The sequence below is a fragment of the Copidosoma floridanum genome, unplaced genomic scaffold (genome assembly GCF_036245765.1).
Source record: "Copidosoma floridanum isolate Cflo_tuat_1 unplaced genomic scaffold, Cflo_Japanese_pri ptg000027l, whole genome shotgun sequence".
Lineage (NCBI taxonomy): Eukaryota > Metazoa > Arthropoda > Insecta > Hymenoptera > Encyrtidae > Copidosoma > Copidosoma floridanum.
The window spans coordinates 15,303,116-15,326,443 of NW_028321904.1; the positions used below are offsets into that span (position 1 = coordinate 15,303,116).

The window sequence follows — 23,328 nt, forward strand, 5'->3', positions numbered from 1 at the left end:
AGCGGCTTATTCCCAGTAATTCACTGCGCATGCTCATCAGAACTTTTGTTTATTATCTAAATAAACAAAGTCCCAAGCAGGTAATCCCCAGTTATCCAATGCAAGCACATATACCTGGATTCATTATTAATTAACACATAAACAAACACTTAACGTGCTAATTTCTGGAGTCATGGCGGCCTTGAATGGCCATACTTAGAAGCTTTTCTTCAAAAGTTAAGGATACGTATAAAACATACAAGTAGGTACAACTTATGCAAAATAAAAGTTTAAATTTAATCAACCGAAGGATACACAAGCAAAGGTTAAGCTTCTGTGCATACTATGAACATGTGTAAGTTTTAAGTCAGTATGATCGTATCGTATGTTAGTTCAATTGGGTGCGTCTTTTGTTTTGGACCCACGGATCATGAGTTCAAGACCCACTGCCAGCAATTTTTTTTATTTTCTTTTTTATTTAACATTTGAAAATATTTAGATTTTTATTCATTATTAAATTATTAACTACAGGACCGAGTGCATTAATAAAAACCTTACTGCAGTAACTCCTTACGCACAGTTTTTGAATAAACTTATTACTTACTCGTAATTTGGAGAAATTTATTGCTGGCTAACCGATACGCTCCACCGCCAGGACTTTTGTTTCTACATTATAAATAAACCAAATTTCCAGCAGCTCTCATCAAGTAACCGGATGCGCTTGCTTGTCCACACGTTTTTTTATTAGATAAATAATCAGCACGTCTAAAAAGCAATAACCAGTAATCAGAAGCACACGCTTGCGTGCACTTCAAGTATATGAAACTTTCAAAGCCTTATCCATAATAATTTTAATCGCTCACTCGCATGCACTTTCGTTTGTTAATTGTGTTTTATAAATTTTAGAAGCCTATTATCATACAACTCGAAGCGCTTGCTCGTGCGCGCTTTTATTTATATATTAAGTTTTTTTTACATTTTTAGAGCCTCATCAAGAATATTTGAAAGCGCTTGCTCGTGCGCGCTTTTTTTTATTTATAAATTTTTTTAAAATTTTGAAAGCCTACTTTAAATTCTTCTGATGCGCTTGCTTGTGCGAGCTTTTTTTTATTTATTAATAATTTTTTAATTTTGAGAGCCTCATCTAGAATATTTGAAAGCGCTTGCTCGTGCGCGCTTTTCTTAATTTATTAATTATTTTTAGTTTTGAGAGCCTCATCAAGAATATTTGAAAGCGCTTGCTCGTGCGCGCTTTTTTTTATTTATAAATTTTTTGAAAATCTTGAAAGCCTTATCTTAAATGTTTAAAAGCGCTTGATTGGGCGAGCATTCCTTTATTTATTGAGTATTTTCAAATTATGAGAGCCTCATCTAAAATATTTCAAAGCGCTTAATTGGGCGAGCTTTTTCTTGTTTATTTAATTATTTTAAATTTTAAGAGCCTTATTAAAAATGATTCAATTGCTGCATTTGCTTGCATTATTTTTTCTAAAGATTAACAAACATAACGATTAAACACGTGTGGGTTTTAAGCACGGAGTTTGTAATGGGATATACGGGAAACTTGCTAACTGATTTTTATCTTATATTTTTGCATGTATAGTATTTCGAGCATGTCGTTGCTCTGCTAATAAATAATTTCACAACCGGTTACTTTGTTTTTAGTAATGGAAAAACACAAATAATAAAAAGCATCTAGTCTCTAGCACGTAATACCGCAAGCACGCAGACCGTTTTGTATTTGATTATTGCGGATTTGATTTTATTTTAAAATTGAAATTGTCTGAAAATACATTATGTAGTTAAGATCATTTCCCGTAATTGAGAAGAATAAAAATTATAACTTGCTTTGTTTTTGCAAATCTTACCTCGTTTGGATGTTTCTTTTTTTTTTTTTTTTGCAAAAACAACTACACTTGCACAAATACCACATAGTTGTATAATGAATAGTTGTTTCACAAATAAATTTAACTGGAAGCCTAATGGTCCTTGGTTCAATTTACGGAAGAGGAAATTTTGTCAACATGTTTAGAATCTCATGATCAAGCAATTACAACATTATTATATAGAATTAAACAATCATTTAATAATGACGTCATACTTTCCATAACATTATAGCGGTTTGTCTGTAGACAAATCGTTAAATCACAATTTTTTTTATTTGACAATGTTCGAATATTTTACTAGTGTATCTTTTATTTCAATAGTTAGAATTACCATGCGATGAAAAATATTAATAGTACATAAAAATGTTAATAATAACTGTTATGATTTTTTTATAATTAAATTTTCAAATCAAGATTTAATATTACGTTTATTACTTGGTGAAGACCAAAAAAAGCTGAATTACACTTATAAACTTTTATTATGTAAGAAATGATATAGATGATCATTTGCTTCTAAATATTTAAATAAAATAGTAGCTGTTATTTTCCAGATTCTCGGTTTGAGCGATTCTTATAGTATTAACTATCTCATTCTCAACAGCATCTTCGTATAGCAGTTCTGAAACATTGTAAGATCGGAGATCTCATATCCATTGTGACCAAGTGTAATAATTTATTTTAGACGGATCTCAACGTAGTTTTTCGTGGATGTTTGAGTGCGTATTATGTTTTACTATGCGTATGTGAATGTGGGTATGTATGTATGTATGCACGCTCTGTACGTTTGTTTTATAAATTCTCACCATCATCGATTTGCCCCTCAAAATACGACCGATCTTCGAGGAATTGTTGGATGGACCATTCGTTTGAGTCCAATTTTGCCCAAGCGTCCGCTAGCTGGGTTTCCTTCTCTCGTAATGGCCTTCGAGGTGTTCGAATCGGGGTTTTTTTGTCTTCGAACTCTTCCCAATCCACACGCTTAGCTTTTACGTATGACAGAATCATCTCTACAACAAAAAACATATATTTAAACATTTGTTTGTGTTTATAGTGGACAGTTGGAAGACCTTTTTTTTTCTTTTTTTTTTGTCACGCATACGCCGGAAAAAGTTGTATAATTTAAAAACTAACTAATTACCCTTAAAATTTAGCAATTTTTCAGTGGAAAGGATCTGCTGTGTGTAAGTTGGTTTCATATTGTAAAATATCCACTATTTTCGTAGAAATAACGGGCGACAAAATTATGAGTGCACGCGTGTGTGTGTCTATGTATAATTCATTGTATTGGACTATTCTTCTACCCAAATGTAATCGAACAAGCAGTTTTTTTTTAAAGTTGTAATAAAAGAGTTTACTTACTTATAAAATGAGTCAATGCTGGTGAAGTTCCTGTCAGTCGAGAAAGTACTCGGTGGTGTGACTCTATAAAGTTGTTCGTGCGCAAAAGTGCCCTGTACACACTGATAATGTGTGGCCCAGTCCTTTGCAGCCACTGCTCTTTGTAATATTCGATGAAATATTCGAATTCTGTACCGAAACTCTCCCTACACTCTGTACAAACTATTTCAAACCCTTCTCTGATCCTTTCGGGCGGGAGTAGTGCCAATGCAACAAACTTTTTGAATAATTTATGTTTGGCAGGATGGTCCCGTTTGTTGTACTGCGCCGAGGCAATATTCTTCTTAACGGAATTTTTCCACAAGGCCTGTAATATATTAAATCACAATAAACGTCATGTATTGCATATAATGGCCCTTATTTATACTTCTATTTGTGCATCAAAATTGAGCATAGGTAAAATTGAGGACGATGATTTGACTAAAATTTAAGGACAAATAAAAAACGCGCAAAAAAGTTATCGGGCCATCAAAAAACGTTTCTGACTATAAAAATTTGCATTTATATATATGAGGTGGAATTTTAATTACACATAAAAAAAAAATTTTCAATTAAAAAAATAATTTAATGGATGAATAACCTTAAGTAATTATCTAAATCATCCCCCCGCTCCCCCAAGTAAGATATGCGTAAGAAAATAAGAGATCCGCTCGCCTTACATAATTTGGGTATGGCCCCTCTCAATTATTTGTCCATTCTGACCCGTTAAATATGCCGGTATTCGCAAAATGACCCACTTATAATAATCTACTATTTGACACTTTTATTGTCTAATTATTAATACTGCAACATGCTGGATATTTAAATGTTATATTATCAGGCATACTTGAGCCAAGTGAAAGTAACAGCCGACGGTGTTGATTTTAAACACGCTTCTCATAGCATTTTGCATTGCACTCTCGAAATCAGTCATTCCTGATGTTGGCTTGATGCGCGGGAAGGTAGTTTTGAACCAAGTGAATATAGCTTCATAGGCTTGCTGCGTTTTTGAAGTCGTAAACCCAAATGCTATAGGAAAAGCCTAAAAACCGTGTGTAAATGATATTTAAATATAAGGAATTGTCATTAAACTAGAAATTTGAGGTTGTTATCACCCATTTCGCTAATTATAACGAAGACAAAAGTTTAAATCATTACCATTCCATTAACATACATCATGAGAGTAAGCAGCTGCGTAACTTTTTTGAGTTTTGGCATCACATCAAAAGTGCCATCACAACAGAGTAAACATGGCTTATCGAAGAACTGTTCGATAAATTGGCGATCGAAAAACATTATACTTTCTGTACCTATTTCACCAACCAACGCAGATGCCCATACAACTGTTTCGTCGTCATACGTATATGACACTGACCCATTCAAAAATTGACTATGTAGACTTTTTATGTCTTTAACATGGGACAGATTTTGTACAAGAGATGATGTAGCCTTAACTCTGTATAAATGTCTTTCCATTGATTGAAAATTTAATTTCTTCCCCACTTTTGGTTTCCTACAATTTATCATAAAAATATATCTCATAAACTGTTTTGGCGTGAGAACTATGTAATTTCAAGAAAAATTTTGAAATTTGTATAGTGCGCAAAATATAAAAAAGCCCCTCAGATAAGATTCAACATAAAATTTATTCAATTTTATTGATGTGGGAGTCAATAGGAGTGCACCGTAGTATTAGGTAAAACCTATGGGGCACACCGTACGCATTAATCAAATAATTGATAATAATATTGATCGAGAAAAGAACGCGGAGAAACAACAAAGGAAAAAAAATTCTAAGAAAATATATACAAAACTGTTAAAAATACAAAAACTCACGTACGAGGTGCGAATATCATCAAACGCTTTTTTGACGCTGTTGCAACCAGGCTGCTTCACTGCTTGTCGAATTTCACTCTTCATTTTCTTGACAGCGGGCAAAGACGGATCAGGTTCATGGTTGTGAGATTGATTAATCTTGAATGTGCCATCTTTCTTTAGAGTCGCCATACCTGGACATTTCCTGGACAATGGTTTTAATCTTGATCGACAACACTGCAGAGATCTGTAGTCAAATAACATGCGGTTTGGTATGCGTATGAAATCATAAACACAGAACCACGCACTTCGCAAAGTATATCACCACATTTACAATGCATGCAATTTTTGGGAAAACAACGCAAAAATATTTAATTCTGAAAAATACCTTTCACCCGTAGCGTAAATTTTCTTAGAGTGGTAAGAGAACCCCGTTTTGGGATCGAAATATCCACCCCGCGAACTGTTCATGGCTACAAAATCTAGAAAAATCTCTCTCTACAGTATCAAAGAGGCTTAAAACAAAAGTTGCGTACTGATCAAAGCGTGGCCAGCAACTGACTTATTGAGGCCTACATATTTGCATCTTAATGCTAAGAATTATATATATATATCGTCAATAACATAGTTCGCGAACACTACGAGTGCATGACAACCGTTGTAGTGTACGCACGTGATGTATGCACGACTTCGTATGCATGTATACCTATAGCTGTTTTCCAAAAAGTGTCAACATTACGAACGCTGCACGAAGCCGCCACCGAATCATACAGACAACAGGTATTTTCAAAAAAATCGAGCTGCATTTTTCTACGATAGTATAAGTAAAACAATAAATAAACCCATGTGACTGTGTTATACTGTGTATGTAATACCATCATATAAAAATAATCTTAAAATCCAGAATGTACCATCATCGCGTTTCTTACGAAATCTCAAATAAAACCGTGATATTTGATTTATAAATAAAAAGTGAAATGAGGCTCTTAAGAAAAATACAGCTATATTAGGTAACGCATGTGATTGCATTGTCATTTGCAATTGGAAAAAATAAATAAATCTGATTAATTTTTAAAAAATTGAAAAATTGTACTGGCAACCTTCATTAAAAGTGGTATTTGTATTCTGCGCTTCTGTTATTTAAAGGAAACAAAAATATTTACACTCGGATCGAAAATAATAATCAATGGGTTCCACAGATTCGAGTAGTTATAAGCATAAATAAATATGCATTGTGCAAATAATAATTTAAAAAAAAAATAAAACAATTTTAATTGTTAATACCAACTGGCAACATTAAACAAGTACTGAAAAATACATTATGGACTAAGACAATCGTTACGATGATCATACAACTGAGGATCAGTAGTGCCGAGCACTAGTAACGATAACGAGTCTCACTTTTGAGCCAACGGTTGGGCCGTGTCATCTGTAGTAAGACATGAATAGTATTATTATATGACAAAAGTGTACTTACCTTTGAAGTTGTAAGATTCACAAATAAGCTATAAAATGATAAGTACGATATCGATTAATACATACAGCCGGAACCAGGCCTATTTGGTGTGTTTGATAATTAAATAAAACGCATTATGGTATTAAACATATAAAAACTTATTCTACAGAAGGAGAAAAAAAATAATTATGTCGGGTGTGCAACATGAATATAAGACAAAATTCAGTTTGCTTATGTACTGATCGCAATAGACTTCGCACTTAATAACCAAGTTAATGGCACCGTTTATTACTGAATAACAATAATACCTAGAAACAGTATTATTTTACACAGTACTTAATATAAGAAATATATTATCTTCAAAGCAACCAAAAACCGCCAAAATCTGTAATGAGTCGGTGTGCGTACTGACAATATTTTGCCAGGTAGACTTCGCACTTTGGAACCAGACATGTCTATATTTTTACAACTTTAAGTAGTATTTTTCAAGTTACTGGTAACCAGATTATTTATTTGCAGAGAAACAAGATGCTCAAACAACCATACATGCGCAACTTCGCGCTTAAAAAAAAGACGCGTTTAATTTTTATGTTTGTTAATCTTTAAAAAAAACAATGCAAGCAAATGCAGCAATTGAATCATTTTTAATGAGGCTCTTAAAATTTAAAATAACTAAATAAACAAGAAAAAGCTCGCCCAATTAAGCGCTTTGAAATATTTTAGATGAGGCTCTCATAATTTGAAAATACTCAATAAATAAAGGAATGCTCGCCCAATCAAGCGCTTTTAAACATTTAAGATAAGGCTTTCAAGATTTTCAAAAAATTTATAAATAAAAAAAAGCACGCACGAGCAAGCGCTTTCAAATATTCTTGATGAGGCTCTCAAAACTAAAAATAATTAATAAATTAAGAAAAGCGCGCACGAGCAAGCGCTTTCAAATATTCTAGATGAGGCTCTCAAAATTAAAAAATTATTAATAAATAAAAAAAAGCTCGCACAAGCAAGCGCATCAGAAGAATTTAAAGTAGGCTTTCAAAATTTTAAAAAAATTTATAAATAAAAAAAAGCGCGCACGAGCAAGCGCTTTCAAATATTCTTGATGAGGCTCTAAAAATGTAAAAAAAACTTAATATATAAATAAAAGCGCGCACGAGCAAGCGCTTCGAGTTGTATGATAATAGGCTTCTAAAATTTATAAAACACAATTAACAAACGAAAGTGCATGCGAGTGAGCGATTAAAATTATTATGGATAAGGCTTTGAAAGTTTCATATACTTGAAGTGCACGCAAGCGTGTGCTTCTGATTACTGGTTATTGCTTTTTAGACGTGCTGATTATTTATCTAATAAAAAAACGTGTGGACAAGCAAGCGCATCCGGTTACTTGATGAGAGCTGCTGGAAATTTGGTTTATTTATAATGTAGAAACAAAAGTCCTGGCGGTGGAGCGTATCGGTTAGCCAGCAATAAATTTCTCCAAATTACGAGTAAGTAATAAGTTTATTCAAAAACTGTGCGTAAGGAGTTACTGCAGTAAGGTTTTTATTAATGCACTCGGTCCTGTAGTTAATAATTTAATAATGAATAAAAATCTAAATATTTTCAAATGTTAAATAAAAAAGAAAATAAAAAAAATTGCTGGCAGTGGGTCTTGAACTCATGATCCGTGGGTCCAAAACAAAAGACGCACCCAATTGAACTAACATACGATACGATCATACTGACTTAAAACTTACACATGTTCATAGTATGCACAGAAGCTTAACCTTTGCTTGTGTATCCTTCGGTTGATTAAATTTAAACTTTTATTTTGCATAAGTTGTACCTACTTGTATGTTTTATACGTATCCTTAACTTTTGAAGAAAAGCTTCTAAGTATGGCCATTCAAGGCCGCCATGACTCCAGAAATTAGCACGTTAAGTGTTTGTTTATGTGTTAATTAATAATGAATCCAGGTATATGTGCTTGCATTGGATAACTGGGGATTACCTGCTTGGGACTTTGTTTATTTAGATAATAAACAAAAGTTCTGATGAGCGTGCGCAGTGAATTACTGGGAATAAGCCGCTTGGGATTAAAGCGATTATACGTAGAGCGTTATTCAAATATTATTAACTTTACTCGGTTCATTGAGACTATATACTTGGGATTAGTTACAACTCGTAGTTTATACTAAGTAGCTTAAAAAAAAAATTTAGTGCAAAAAATTTAATATTACGTGTAATACAATGAAACCTATGCTTGGGAACCGGACGCGTTTTATTTTTTACCATTTATTAATTGCTAAAGAAAATATTAAATACACAAATGAATTTCAGAAAATTTTAATTTTTAAATGAGTTACAGAACGCAAAAATCGGATGAAAATTTGTCTGCGTGCTTTCAATATTTCACACTATAGACTGTACGCTTGGAAACTGAACAAGTTTTTATGTTTACAAATATGGAATACTACTTGTTATATAGTTATACAAACGTTTACTCATCGATACACTTATTGAATTTAAAAATAAGTGTATTATCGCAAAAATGTGATTGTGATAAAAATCGGTTTGCGAGCTTGCGATACTTCGTGTCAAGTAAATAGACGCGTTTATTTTTTAATAGATTTCAATAACTATATTACCATTGGCATTATTGTTTATGCGTACAGGCGCTAGCTATTCTAAGAAGCTTTCTAACGCGAAGAACCAATAAAAGATTGCCTGCGTGCTTGCGATATTTTGTGAAATAGATCTCGCGCTTGAGAACCAGGCTATTTGAAATTTCTGTAACGTCTATTAACTAAAAGTTATATGATTGTTTGCAAGATCACTCATTATCAAAGAAATTAAAACTTAAAAAAAACTCTAAAATGCGAAATCCCGATAAAAAGATGGGTCTTCAAGGACACGTAATTAAGCGCGATGGACTTATGAGACTAATTATAATAATATCAGTTGTTAGGCTGTCTTTGTGGTGTGAGCCTCATGTTTTTAAACCTACCGCCGTGGATTCGGTCGATAAGAGTGGTATACTACTAGTACCTAACTCATGGTTGCCAACTTTAAAACGTTTTCGGAGGGTGGACATATGTCATGCACCCCGTGTACCTGTACGATGATCGAAATTACGGACGAAAAAGGTACTGCTTTGTACCTATCTCTGTCTCTCTCTTACACATACACTTACATGTATAGTCATATACACGCCGTAAGAGGTGTAAACATAGGGTGCCACTGGTACTATAGTGGCAATTGGCAAGTGTACTATAAAACCTTATAAATATAAACAGGGATTGTACTATACATCCAAGTTAAAAAGATAAAGTAAAGTAATAAATGCAAGTGTACTATAAAACCTCATAAATATAAACTGAGATTGTACTATACATCCAAGTTAAAAAGATAAAGTAAAGTAATAAATGCAAGTGTACTATAAAACCTCATACATGTAAACAGAGATTGTACTATACATGCAAGTTCAAAAGATAATGCTTGTTAACTTGGATTAAGAAGAGATTTTAGAACTCGAATGATAATCTGGGTTACGATCGAACACCCTTCTGAACATTTGCTAACAACTCATAAAACAACAATCTTGATTCGTACCATACATCCAAGTACACAAAATTATACCCTTAAACTTGGATTAAGAGAAAAAGCAATATATGTTAACTACGATATACTGTATACTATTACACGAATGTCTATAACATTATAATCATAAGGTGTACGTTAAATTGTTGTTATATTAATTAACTATACGCTCGTACTTTTATAGAATTCTTTGTAAAACTCGTAGTCAAAAAATGTATAGTAAAAACTTAGAGGTGTAGTATACGTTGACAAAAACTTACTTAAAAACAATAAGTCGCCGACAACAACCCTCGGTGACAACTAATAATTATTAATACTTATGTGTTGGTCTCCAATGGCTCACTGAAGTTCACGTTATTTTATTATTCACGTATATTCACCTGTATCACCACACAGTTGATCGACTTTTATCGGGAATCAGAGGTTACGGACGAGAGCCGCAGGCAACGTGTATGCAACCTCACCCATCAAATACTTCTCCTCGACTGCCGGAACTGCCGCTGCTGCTGCTGTAGCTGCTGTACTGATATATAGCATAGAGCATAGCACGTGACCGTAATGGTAGACAATAGTTTACGTACTGATATGCCTAGTATAAGGTACTGTGATCTTTCGAAGTGCATGGACAAGTAATAAACAAAATAAATGATTTTAATTAGCTAAAGGCTTTTGGTTTATAACCAATCACGACGCAGCACGCCAAAACATCAATTCAATGAGTAATGATAACGGAAAGGTTGTATTCCAGTAAAACGACATTAACGAAGCTACCGATTGATAAATCAAGTTTTGCAATTGTATTTTTGACAAGAAATTCTGGCATTAAGTACATTCTAAAAATGTATTAATTTTTCATCGGAAATCCGTGTTGACGAACTTATATCATAGTGTGCATTTTCTCCCGGAAAAACACAAACAAAACCAATAAATTTCGTGGACTAGGTAATCCAAGAGAATTCAAAAGAATTACTAAACTGCATGTATTCTTATTCAGTCAAGTTAACTTTAAATAAGTCAATACATACAGAAACCTGTAAAACATTTCTGAAAATTGTGACATTGTCACATATAACCTACTTAAGCAAAATTAGTTATCAACACTAAGTACAGCGTGATAAGCCCTAAAAATACATTATAAACATTAATAGAATTTTCAATATAAACATTTATTCAGTTGCGACACATTAAAAACAATGAAAAATTTAATGTTATTTCCATATACAACCTTCCTAAATAAGTTTCTGGGAAGGGTAGCTTGTACTTTACATTAAGAAACTATTAAATAACTAAGATTATTGGATTTCCATATTGAACCTGATTAATTATTATATGAGTCATTTTTTTGGCTGATTAAATCTGATTTTATTTAATAGGAATCAATAAGGTTTAATCAGTCGCTCTCAACCGGGTAAAACTATATGTAATGCCACATGGCTTTCCTGAAGGTATTACAGAATTTAAGTAATCACACATGGAATTCCGTCTTTCTTTTTCAGGTGGGTACAGATTTCTTTATTATTCAAATACCTATAATACCTAATACAAGACTGCTTTCAAAAAGTTGTGTAGCACTGTTACTATTACAAAAGAAGACATATTAGTTTGGATATAACAAATAATTGTTTAATTAAAAACATCTACAGAATAATGTTTTTGATAGTTTTTTAGAGAAAAGTTAATAAGTAAAGTTAATATTAACATAAAGTGCATAAGCATAATAGCATAAGCAACAATGCAAACGAATGTGCTAGAACAAGTTTACAATGAGTAACATGATTGGATATTTTTTTAAGGAGTCTCTAAGTACCTTATAACTCGATTCGTAAAATTTAGGCAACTTTAATACATATCAACAACATCAATCTAAATAATATTGCATCTGTTAATTTGTCCCTGATAATAATGCATTTAAGAGATATCAACCCTTAAAATTATGATAAACCTGATAATACCATGGTAACGTTTCTCAGTCAAAAATTTATAGCTATTAATATGCCTATAATTTATAGCCATAATTATAGCTATAACTACTTATAAAACAGCTATGATAATGTATAAAATTCAGCTATAAATATAGTTATAAACTACAGCTGTAAGTTTTTCACAAATAATGAATGAAAATTAGTTTAAAATCAGATTTTTTCAACATGTATCGACCAGTACAGATGGTATTGGGATTATGCCTCTACCACGTGACCTCAGTATATATATGACTAATATAGAGGAGATATAACACCAGTCTTATGGGAGGAATCTTGTTTTTATTTTTTTTCGCACTTAAAAAGATATTGAGCTTAAGAAGATTGTTAATTCCATGTTACTGACATAATGAGAGTTACGTAGTTATTTTTTTCCTTTGGTGAATTCGTTCATGAAGGTTGAAACAGCATTTTGAACGTATACGGAGTGTAGTTTAACCCTACTTTGAGTTGTTTGTTTCAGCTGTTGCTGCTGCTGCGCTACTGCTGCTGATGCTCAGAGATAAACAAACAGCTCAAAGTAGGGTTAAACTACACTCCGTATACGTTCAAAATGCTGTTTCAACCTTCATGAACGAATTCACCAAAGGAAAAAAATAACTACGTAACTCTCATTATGTCAGTAACATGGAATTAACAATCTTTTTAAGCTCAATATCTTTTTGAGTGCAAAAAAAAATAAAAACAAGATTCCTACCATAAGACCTGTGTTATTTCTCCTCTATATTAGTCATATATATACTAAGGTCACGTGGTAGAGGCATAATCCTAATCATCCGTATCATAACAGTAAAACTGGGGGCCTTAAGTATTTTTGAATAAGTAGAAAAAAAAGCAAGAAATCATATACAATTTCAAGTTTTTTAAAAATTGTTTAAAAATACTTTAGGCCCTCAGTTTTACTGTTATCACACGAATGATACCGTCTTGACTGATCGATATATGTTGAAAAAATCTTATTTTAAACTAATTTTTATTCAAAATTTGTGAAAAAATTACAGCTGTAATTTATAGCTATATTTATAGCTGAATTTTGTACATTATTATAGCTGTTTTATAGGTAGTTATAGCTATTATTATAGCTATAATTTATAGGCATAATTATAGCTATAAATTTTTAACTGAGTTGAACAACACGTTTAACCTCAATAACACTTATTTTCTTTGAACAAAGTGTTTGTATTTAAACTAACAATTTTTGTATTTTAAATGATATAATTTGGCATTAACCGATTAATGCGAATGTGGTAATGTAATTAGTTCTTCTGCAATTGGAACATTTTTTATCGAAATAGATATTATTGACCAATTGACTAAATTATTTTCGTATCCAATTATATACAATAGTTTAGATGAAAGGTTCAATCGAGAAAAAAAGCCAGGCAACTTAGAGGACATTTCTGATGGCGCACACTACAGGTGTCATTAATCGTTGTATTAACTAAAAAAAAGCTGTTGCTATAGAAAATCGTATGTTTTATCGTTGACTTTTCATCTCTTTCATAGTTTACTAATAAAAAAAATGTATCAATTTTATAAAAATATTAAAATTATTTTTTAAATAACTGCAACTTATGTAAAAAATGTAATATTTGTTGATGCATAACACTCATGTATATTTATTTTTTAACAAACAAATAAAAATTAACAGATATGTATGTATATATAATTAAAACATTTATTTACCATGTAAACAAATAAATAGAAGTTCATAAAAATTAGTAAAATTTTATATAAGTTGATAAAATTTCCAATCAGGAGCCTACGTTTTACATATGAAAATAAAAAAAAAAGTTACTCAACCTTTATAAAAGCTATAAGAACTTAATAAAAGTTTATAAAAGTTTTTAAAAATAAGTAAAAGTTTTTAAAAGTTTTGAAGTATTATATATCTACTTTTGACCAACATAAAATAAAGCTATGAAGAGTTTATAAAAGTTTATAAAAATTGAAAACTTTTACAAACTTTTGTAAACTTTTCAGACAGTCTCCAATCCGTCTTTTCATAAAATTTTATAAAAGTTGACAAAAGTTTGTAAAAGTTTTTAACTTTTAATATTTTTTATAAACTTTAAGTAACTTTTGTGTAAAAAATTTTTCGCTTGGGCTGCAAGTACATTAAAGTACAATACATTAATGCAAGTAACTCAACACATATCTGACGCACTTCTTGCGCAAATGTCGTGCACATGCGTCTGTGTGCACTTCTTGTACACGTCTGATGCACTTGCAAGTGTATTCAAGTAACGTTAATTAATGTAAGTAACTTAATGCAAATCTTGTGCACTTCTTGGGCAAGTGTATTGCACCTGTACCTAGCAGCAGATTCATGTTATTCTGCTGAAGCAGACCGAGCATCGTATTATGCAATTTGTTTACTAAAAACGAGACTTTGCGTAGGAATTGCATAAGAATTGCATTAACTGTGCTACCAGGGTTAACTTTGATATAAAGCACCATATTCGCTTGGTCAAAGTGTATTCAATACATGGCCAACATTTTACGTTAAGATAACCCTATCTCAAGTTATGACGTCATTTGTGACATCGCAAAATACGTACTTCATGACGTCTCAAAAGACGTCATTTACATAGGTTGTTGTTTAACAAAGCGCTGTTTGAATGCAATTGATAGCCCAATAGGTGCTACCATCAGGATAATAACATTAAAACGGGGAAGGGGGTCAAGTATTTTTTATAATGAAAAAAATATTCTCTCATGTAAGGAAAAAACTTTCTAAATTCAAAAACTTTTCGAATCCCTCTGTTTTAGTGTTACCATCCTGATGGTAGCGCCTATGAGGCCATCGAGTGCTTGCAAACAGCCCTTTGTTAAACAATAACCTATGTAAATGACGTCTTTTGAGACGTCGTGAAGGACTTTTTTTGCGATGTCGTAAGTGATGTCATGAATGACGTATTTTGCGATGTCACAAATGATGTCATGATTGACGTCATAACTTGAGATAGGGAGCTCACTCTTGTGAAAAAAACCATATCGAAAAACCACATAGTAAAACCATGTAAAAAAACCACATAAAAACACGTGGTTTTACCACTTCGTTTTCATGTGGTTTCTTGTCTCAAATCACCATGTGGTTTTTAAGTATAACCATACGGTTTTTACAAACTTTTTATTATTATTAGTTAATAAAAGGAATTATTTCTACTTAAATTTAACTATTTAAAAATCTTAATAACGCATTAACAATAAATATAAAAATAAAACAAAAGAAAAAAAAACCTCTGAGGTGAATTGAACTTACAGATTCTTAGCCAAGTATCTTATCCATTGGGCTAGAGTAGATTTAATTCTAGTTTCCAATTTTGTGTCCTGGTACGGTACAGAAGACACAGTATTCTATTATTTGTATTTGTACATAACTAATTCTTTATATATAAACTAAAGTAAAATCGTGTGAATTTATGTATGCAACAAATTAAACAGTGTTATTATTAATGCGTGTAAAGATATTTCTTTCCGAAATAAAATAGCTATGGCAATTAAACCTTTAATTTAATTTGTTGATTATACTTACTAAAATGATACTTTTTTCAGTCATACATTATCCAATAATTATATTTATATTTAATGAATAACTAATCAAAATAATAATTGTCTTTTACTATTTAGTTGTGAATAAAAAAATTTCACTTAATTATTAATATTCTAAAAATACATATTGCAAATGAAAATCCTTAAAATTAATTTACTATTAATAGAAGTATGTACAAGGACCCATAACATAACACTATACCTTCTGTAGCTTATGAAGACGAGAAATTCTAAGCCAGCATCAAGTGCCCTCTGGTCATGTGGATGAGATACTTAGGTACACAAATTGTTTTTATATGTTATTTAGAGTAAAATCGTATGTATTACTTATATCTATGAATTTCGAGGATTTTGATTGACATTCATGATATTATGATATTTATCTTCCGGTAGTTTAAAAAAATTATAATTCCTAATCACTTATTATTATTATTCTGTTTTTTTATTCTTAAATTTATAGCAACAAATATCAAGGTTCAATTGCCGTAGCCATTTTACCTTGGAAACGAATATCTTAAAACATATTATAATAACACTGTTTAATTTATTGCATACACAAATTCACACGATTTTACGGTAGTTTATATGTAAGGAACTAGTTATGTACAACAAATACAAATAATAGAATACTGTGCCCTCTGTACCTTATAAGGACACAAAATTGGAAACTAGATTCAAATCTACTCTAGCCCAATGGATAAGATATTTAACTAAGAATCTGTAAGCCAAAGTTGAATTCACCTTAGAGTTTTTTTTTAATTTTTTTTATTTTTATATTCATTGTTCATACGTTATTAAGATTTTTAAATAGTTCAATTTAAGTAGACATAATTTCTTTTATAAAAAGAAAAGCTTGTAAAAACCATATGGTTTTATTTAAAAACTATATGGTGATTTGAGACAAGAAACCACATGAAAACGGAGTGATAAAACTACATGTTTTTATGTGATTTTTTTACATGATTTTACTATGTGGTTCTTCGATATGGTTTTTTTCAAAAGAGTATGTAAGCCTGTGACAAATGTTTGTTTCAATGTTTAAAATCTTTCGCTTATAAACAATCTAAATGATTAAAATGGATAATTATAAAATGACTATTACAATGTCAGTAGAATCACAGTAATGAAAGTTATTTAAGTTAACTGTAAGGCCATATACGTATGGAATTACATAAGGGGTTTTAGCTTGGTTATGCCATATGTTATTCCATTTGAAAAAACACATAGAATTACAAATCGGAAAGAGGAAAAAAAATTTGTCATCTAGAAATAACTGCAGACTACTGTAATGCGTCATTTACTGTGATCAACTAGTTTTACCATCTGGATGATAACTCTTAAACAAGGGGATTCAAGTTATATTTCAGGAATGAGAAAAAAAAATTGAAAAATTAAATTTTTTTATACAGAAGTAAAATCAGCTGAACCTCCTTGTTTTGGAGTTATCATCCCGATGGTAAGACAAATTGATAACTGCAAATTACTTATTATGGTACTTTGCAGTTATTTCTAGATGATAGAAATTTTTTCTCTTTCCAATTAGCAATTCCTTGTGTTTTTCCATATGAAATTACATATGGCATCACCAAGCTAAAACCCTTTATGTAATGCCATATGTAAAACCACGTGTAATGCCATATGGCTTTCCTGAAAGTTTTACAGAAGTAATTATACATAGAATTCCGACACTTTTTTCAGGTGGGTAAGCCTAGTGTTATTGCAAGTATTCATTACCCAAACACTAATAAATAGTCTAATCACCACGTAGGGTTCCAAGTTGGTACCTATGTAATATTCCCTAATTATTATATCGTATCTCAAATATATCAAATCCGCCTTTTCACAACATACAAAACGCTATAAAAAGTTAATGAAAGTTTATAAAAGTTTTAATGGATGACATACATACTTTTGACAAACATTAAAAAACCTATAACAAGGTTCTAAATGCTTATAAAAGTTCATAAAAGTAAACAAAAGAGTATAAAAATTCATAAAAGCTAGTAAGAGTTTATAAAAGTTTTGAAGTCATACATAGCTACTTTTGACGAACATGAAAAAAGCTAAATATCAATAAGAGGACTCCAAGAATAGTGAAAATAATACGAAGAATTAATAAACTCCAAGGGCTAACTGTTCAGTCTTTTATTCAGTTAACAACGTTTCGACTGCACTTAAGGCAGTCCTTTTCAAGTCTAAATTATGTAGAGCAACGTCCACTTAATATTAAATAATATCTATATCTGCTCTAACATAACCGACTGGCTTTTAACCTGTCTGAATATAATCATTATATTAAAAATATCAAAGATCCAATAAACAAATTCATCAAATCGATTTATTAAAAACTGCTTTTTCGTATAGTGTCAATTGCAAAAACTGCTCCCTTTTATTTATCTTATTATTTTAAATCAAAGTATCCAGTAGTAGACGACGCTTCAAACACCATTATCTCTGATTATTCGCTCCGTGCATGACACGCAGAGCCGCCCTCGCTGTAAAAATTGCGCAATACCGTACCCTTGTATGATTAAATCGTAACACTGTTGCTTATAGGAGAAAGTATTATGTATTGAATAAGAAGTACATACTGCTATCGCGTAAACATCAGCACCCTAAAAAATGGATGTGATTATCCAAACAGGCTTTACATGTATAAGTTGCAACATACTTTTTAATAATGAAACGCTGAAAAAAGCTAAAAAATTAGTAGAGAGTGGGCACGTTGCCTACGTACAGGAATATGTAAATAAAGGAGTCAGTCCTCTGATCAATTGCTATGTTGTGAGACAAACATCTGTCAGCTTAAATCCACACAAAGTAGAATTATCTGTAAGTACATTATTGCCTATGCTTGACAAATGTAGGTTATGGTACCATATACATAAATGTGTGCCACAAACTGCCATCAGGACTGTAAAATTTTCATGATAATTTTACTTATAATCAATAATAATAATAAAAAAAATTCCGTAGGTTAGGTACGAACTTTTGTCTCCTAACTGCCCTAATCCACAGCTCCTTCTGTTTTGTTTCATGGGGTCTACTTGGGAATTTAAACAGCACCACCCCCTGCTTTTCTTTCTTGTTGCAATTAACAACGCAACACTGTCTCGTACGCGTTTTGTTACTTTGTAAACGTAAACACTGATTCAGATTATACAGCTAGCGGCAGCCTATGTCGACTGCTTGGAGTTCTTGCTCTCACGTATACAACATTACAGATAAGTATGTGTGTTGTGTACTACATGACAGATGATATTTATTAACCCATTATTTAAAATTTTGGGCGATTTGAAGAGCCTAGCAAAATTATTTATCCGTATTATAGACCCGGTTTGGCTAAATAACATTTTTTTCCGCCTTCTATTTTTCAACTAATTACTTTAAATGAAATAATATCTTTTCTCATATAAGACAACGCTTACTGTAAGATTCATGGGGGTACAGGTTCGCCAACTTTGCTCACCTACAGCGCTGCAGTCATTTTTTTTATCCCCTCCAACCTGATGCACGGAGCGAATACTTCATATTTCGTAATAAATTGAGTTTTAAAAAACTGCTCTTGTGATATGAAAAATTTCTCTGTAGTTTAATTGTCCTTATATATAGTATTTATTTATAGAAATCTATTTATTCATATTTGCTCTGCAGTGTATGGTTCTAGGGAGATTCTAGGGACTTTTTACGTCACATATAGTGGCTGTTGGCTGCATTGTAAATTGTAAGTGAAAGAAAAGGTGTGAGATGAGCCAGTGCACTGCAAATATGTCAAAACAAAGCAGCAGACAGCATTTGGATAAACATTTATGATGAAAAAAGTGAAATTATGCTTAATTATAGAAATGTTAAAAATAGACTGTTAATGCCTGTTATTACCCAGCTATTGATGAAAAAAATGGCTAATATTCTACATTCAAGACGTGGGGGGTGAATCATGACAACGTAACAATCGATGAAATTGTTATGCTGCCATTCGTTGTAAAATAGTCATTTGTTCAACTTAATTCGTCTATTTACCTAGTCTGTTAGAACTTTTGTTAGTATGTTGTGTAAACTTATAAAATCACCAAGTTTTTGTGGATAAGTAAATGCACGCACACACTAACCTACATAATATATGCTTTTCGATTAAAATTATACCAACGAAATTTGAATTTTTATGACACTTATTTACACATGAATCGAAATTTATTGTTTAGAATAACTATATATACATACTTAAATTTATAACTTTGTATTTTTAAAACGTTTAACTACTTCAATTAAAATTGACGCTGTACAGTTAGTTAAATAAACTTTTGTTATCAGAGTATTGCTGCCCAAGCCAACGGTCGACTTCAGTGCAGCAATACTCTGTATACGATAATACGATAACACCTGGGGTGACTGTGATTATTTCCAAGAGTTGTTATTCTGAGCTTTAAAGCCACATATTGATTATTTTGGATGGTCCTTCACTGTTATTTGCTGCTGCTGCGGTGGTGGCGGTGTCTAATAGAAGTTTTTCTAAGAGAGGAAGCTGAACTGCAGTTGATGTCTGGCTATAGGCAGTAGACGAGATTTTGCTTTGGTTATCAAGATTTTGGAATGTTGAGCAGATCGACTGGCGCGGAGAGCTTCGACAGCGTGCTCGGCTTTAATTCTCGTTCACACCGGATAGGTTCAAGTAGTTGTAACTAGGCGTTAGAGGCCTCAGCAGAATTGTCGCCTAAGTACTCGCCAGCAGAAAGAGATTTGTCCGCAGTATTTGCCTTGAGCTTCCTGAATCGCTTGGGACTGCTGATGGTCACCTGGAGCCTGCAGAGTTGGCAGATGGCGTCCACTCACTTGTTGTTGTACTCGTTCTTCGCGACTGTTTTCAAAACTTAAGCCCACGTCGATCTTAAATTAGCGACACTGCAAAAATATAAAACATATTTTTGAAACACTCCCACAGCCGATTACATAAGTATGTTAACAAAGGTATACCTGCTCACACTGATCAAGGTCGCGATCTTTCCCCTCCTCTGAATCCTTGACCGGAGCTAAAACGTTCTCAGCCATAAACTTGTGTTTGGATCAAAGTCGTACAGCCGCAAGAAAACTACGAAAAAAAATCAAAAGGTCAATATCAAACGAAACAATTGGGTAAATTGATAATATGAAATACAGCTGCTGCCGTACCTGCAATACCACATATTTCTTTAGATTCGATTTAAATGTCGATATTTGATGGTATAATATTGAGATTTCAAGGATTTTTTATCCACGGCGTTTCCTTCTTAATTTCTTGAATCTATGAAGCAAGATAATGATTTAAAAAAATTTTAAATACGTCTACAGAAATAATGTACTCTACAAAGAATATTTCTACTATAAGTTGAATTCAATTTACAGTGTGTATTACTTGAATAATTCCATATTGGTACGAGAATTGTAGTTAACATGCCACTGATTACTCACCTTGGGGCTGTACTTGACAAAGCCAGATGCTTATTTGCCTGAGCTCTATCATACGAAGACCTGTAAGGAGAATGTCCAATGGCTCCCAATAGCGATCTAGATTTTAATTGCCATTCATGATTAAAAGTATCGGCTTCCTCTAAAACAGGCAACAATTTAGAATCACTCCATGTTACAAATGGAAAAGTGCAAGTGATGAAAAATATAATTTGCCTACCTTCGTCAAGGTCAATAAAATCTTGGTACTCTTCTTGATACCCAGTATACTCATTTTTTTAACGTTTATTTATATGTGCTCTTTCGCCAATGTGATGTCCAATTGCTAGTTTTCGTGTTCCAGTGCGTAAGTTGCTGACACTTTTTTTTGATTTCTTTAACACCTCCTGGTCCAGTTCGCAATGACGCGGATTCTTGATAAAATTGTGGCCTGCCATCAGGACCAGGTGTCATGGTCATCATTGAACTACTGGTAAAGGAATGGTAATTTGGATTGGAATTGGTGTTTTGCTGTAAAATTTTAGTCATCAGTACAATAATTAATATACAATCATGAGAATCACTCGTTAATGAAAATATAAAAACTCACCAAATCTAAGAAAATTCTTTTGAGGTTCATTCCCATGGATGGAAAGCCAAACGGCATCATTTGCATTCCTGGCATTTGAAGCTGTCTGTTTTGACTTTGACCTCCTATTATTGGAGGTGGGCCAGCCATCATTCCAAAAGGATCGGCAAACACGGAATTGATCATGTTGTTCATTTGCTGCATGGACTGCATGTGTGCTCTAAAATATAAACAATAATAAATAAATTACTTGAATAACCTTTTCTACCTTCTACACCCAAACAAGAATTTTTCTGTTTTTAGTTCTTCTAAATATTGCAATAAACAAAAACTTTTTATGGCACCAGTAAGAGTAGTCATGATATTAATTTCCTTACAACGGTTAGCCAGAGATTGTAACCAAGAACTCATCCATTAATAGTTACTTAGACCAGAACATAACACAACATCCATTGAGCCATGTCTGAGTTGTTGGCTTGTTTAGTATAGGTAAGTATTGTCTATTGTGTGTACCCTTTTAACCTTGTGTTTACCCTTTTCGTTTTGATAAAAGTCGTATGGCTGCAAGCAAACTACGAAAAAAAAGCAAAAGGTCAACATCAAACGAAACAGTTGGGTGCTCGATGATGAACAATCATATGGAAATACAGCTGCTGTCGTACCTGCTATTTCTTTAGATTCGATTAAATCAGAGTTTGGCCCAACACAATATCATTTTGGAGCGGTAGTTTTATCTGAAGGAAGAAGCTGAATTGAGGCTGTTGTTGTTGTCCAACAAAGGCAGTGAACATGATTTGCTTTGGTGACTGCTGCAAATGGGTGAAGTTATTCTGCCCAGAGTTCATCTCTGCATAGAAAGCATGCCAGCGCTCGTGTGTTGGCACATCGGCGTACAACTGACAACAAAATAGAGTGCATCTAAGAGTGCAATTAATACAGCCACTCGTGGCGGCGGTCGTGGCTGAGTGGTCAGCGTAAAGTTTCGCGAATCCTTAGTTGACGGGTTCGAGACTTCGAGCCCCTGCTCCGTTAAAAAGGCGCATTTTACTACAATATTTCGGACTCTTTAATTAATATATTTCATAAATCGTATGGGATATGTGTATGTGGCCTATGAATCGGCTTGAGGTGGCACGGTGGCACTTCCATGGCTGCCATGTCCAGGAGTTGAGGAAGGAGGTGAAGTTATTAAATGCTTGTTAACATCAACAAGAAAAGGTTTTATATTCACTAGTAAGAAAGGGCTTCTCAAAGAAGCTACAAAATGTGTGCTCGCAATGACGGTCGAGACTTCTCTGCTCGCGCAGCAGCCTGCACGGCGAGCAGAGTCGCAGGGGAAAAAGAAGTGGAGGAAGGCTAAAGAGCCTACTCTTTTACCGACGGTTGCGCAGCAGGGTCGGGTTCCCACACTCGGAGTTATCTGCACTCCATCTACACGAAAATCCCCGAAGCTTGTTCCGTAACAGTATTTACACACTGCGGTGTTTAAATAATGAGTTCTGGGTGTAGCCGAGACAAGGGCCGTTAGTAATAAATATTTGAAACTAATATCACAACTATTATGGTGCCACGAATGTTAGCCACTTTCATCATAATTAATGAAAAACGTACAGACGTAGAGTGTGGTGCTCAATAAAAAGTCATACGTAAAAACATTCACCATGGTTACTGGCAATAAGTTTGTCTAAG

General features: G+C 32.8%; 1 pseudogene; it reads right to left on the reverse strand.

The window, feature by feature from the left end:
• Positions 1-20,308: 20,308 nt before the first annotated feature.
• Positions 20,309-22,484, reverse strand: LOC106642634 (myeloid leukemia factor 2-like; annotated as a pseudogene).
• Positions 22,485-23,328: the final 844 nt, after the last annotated feature.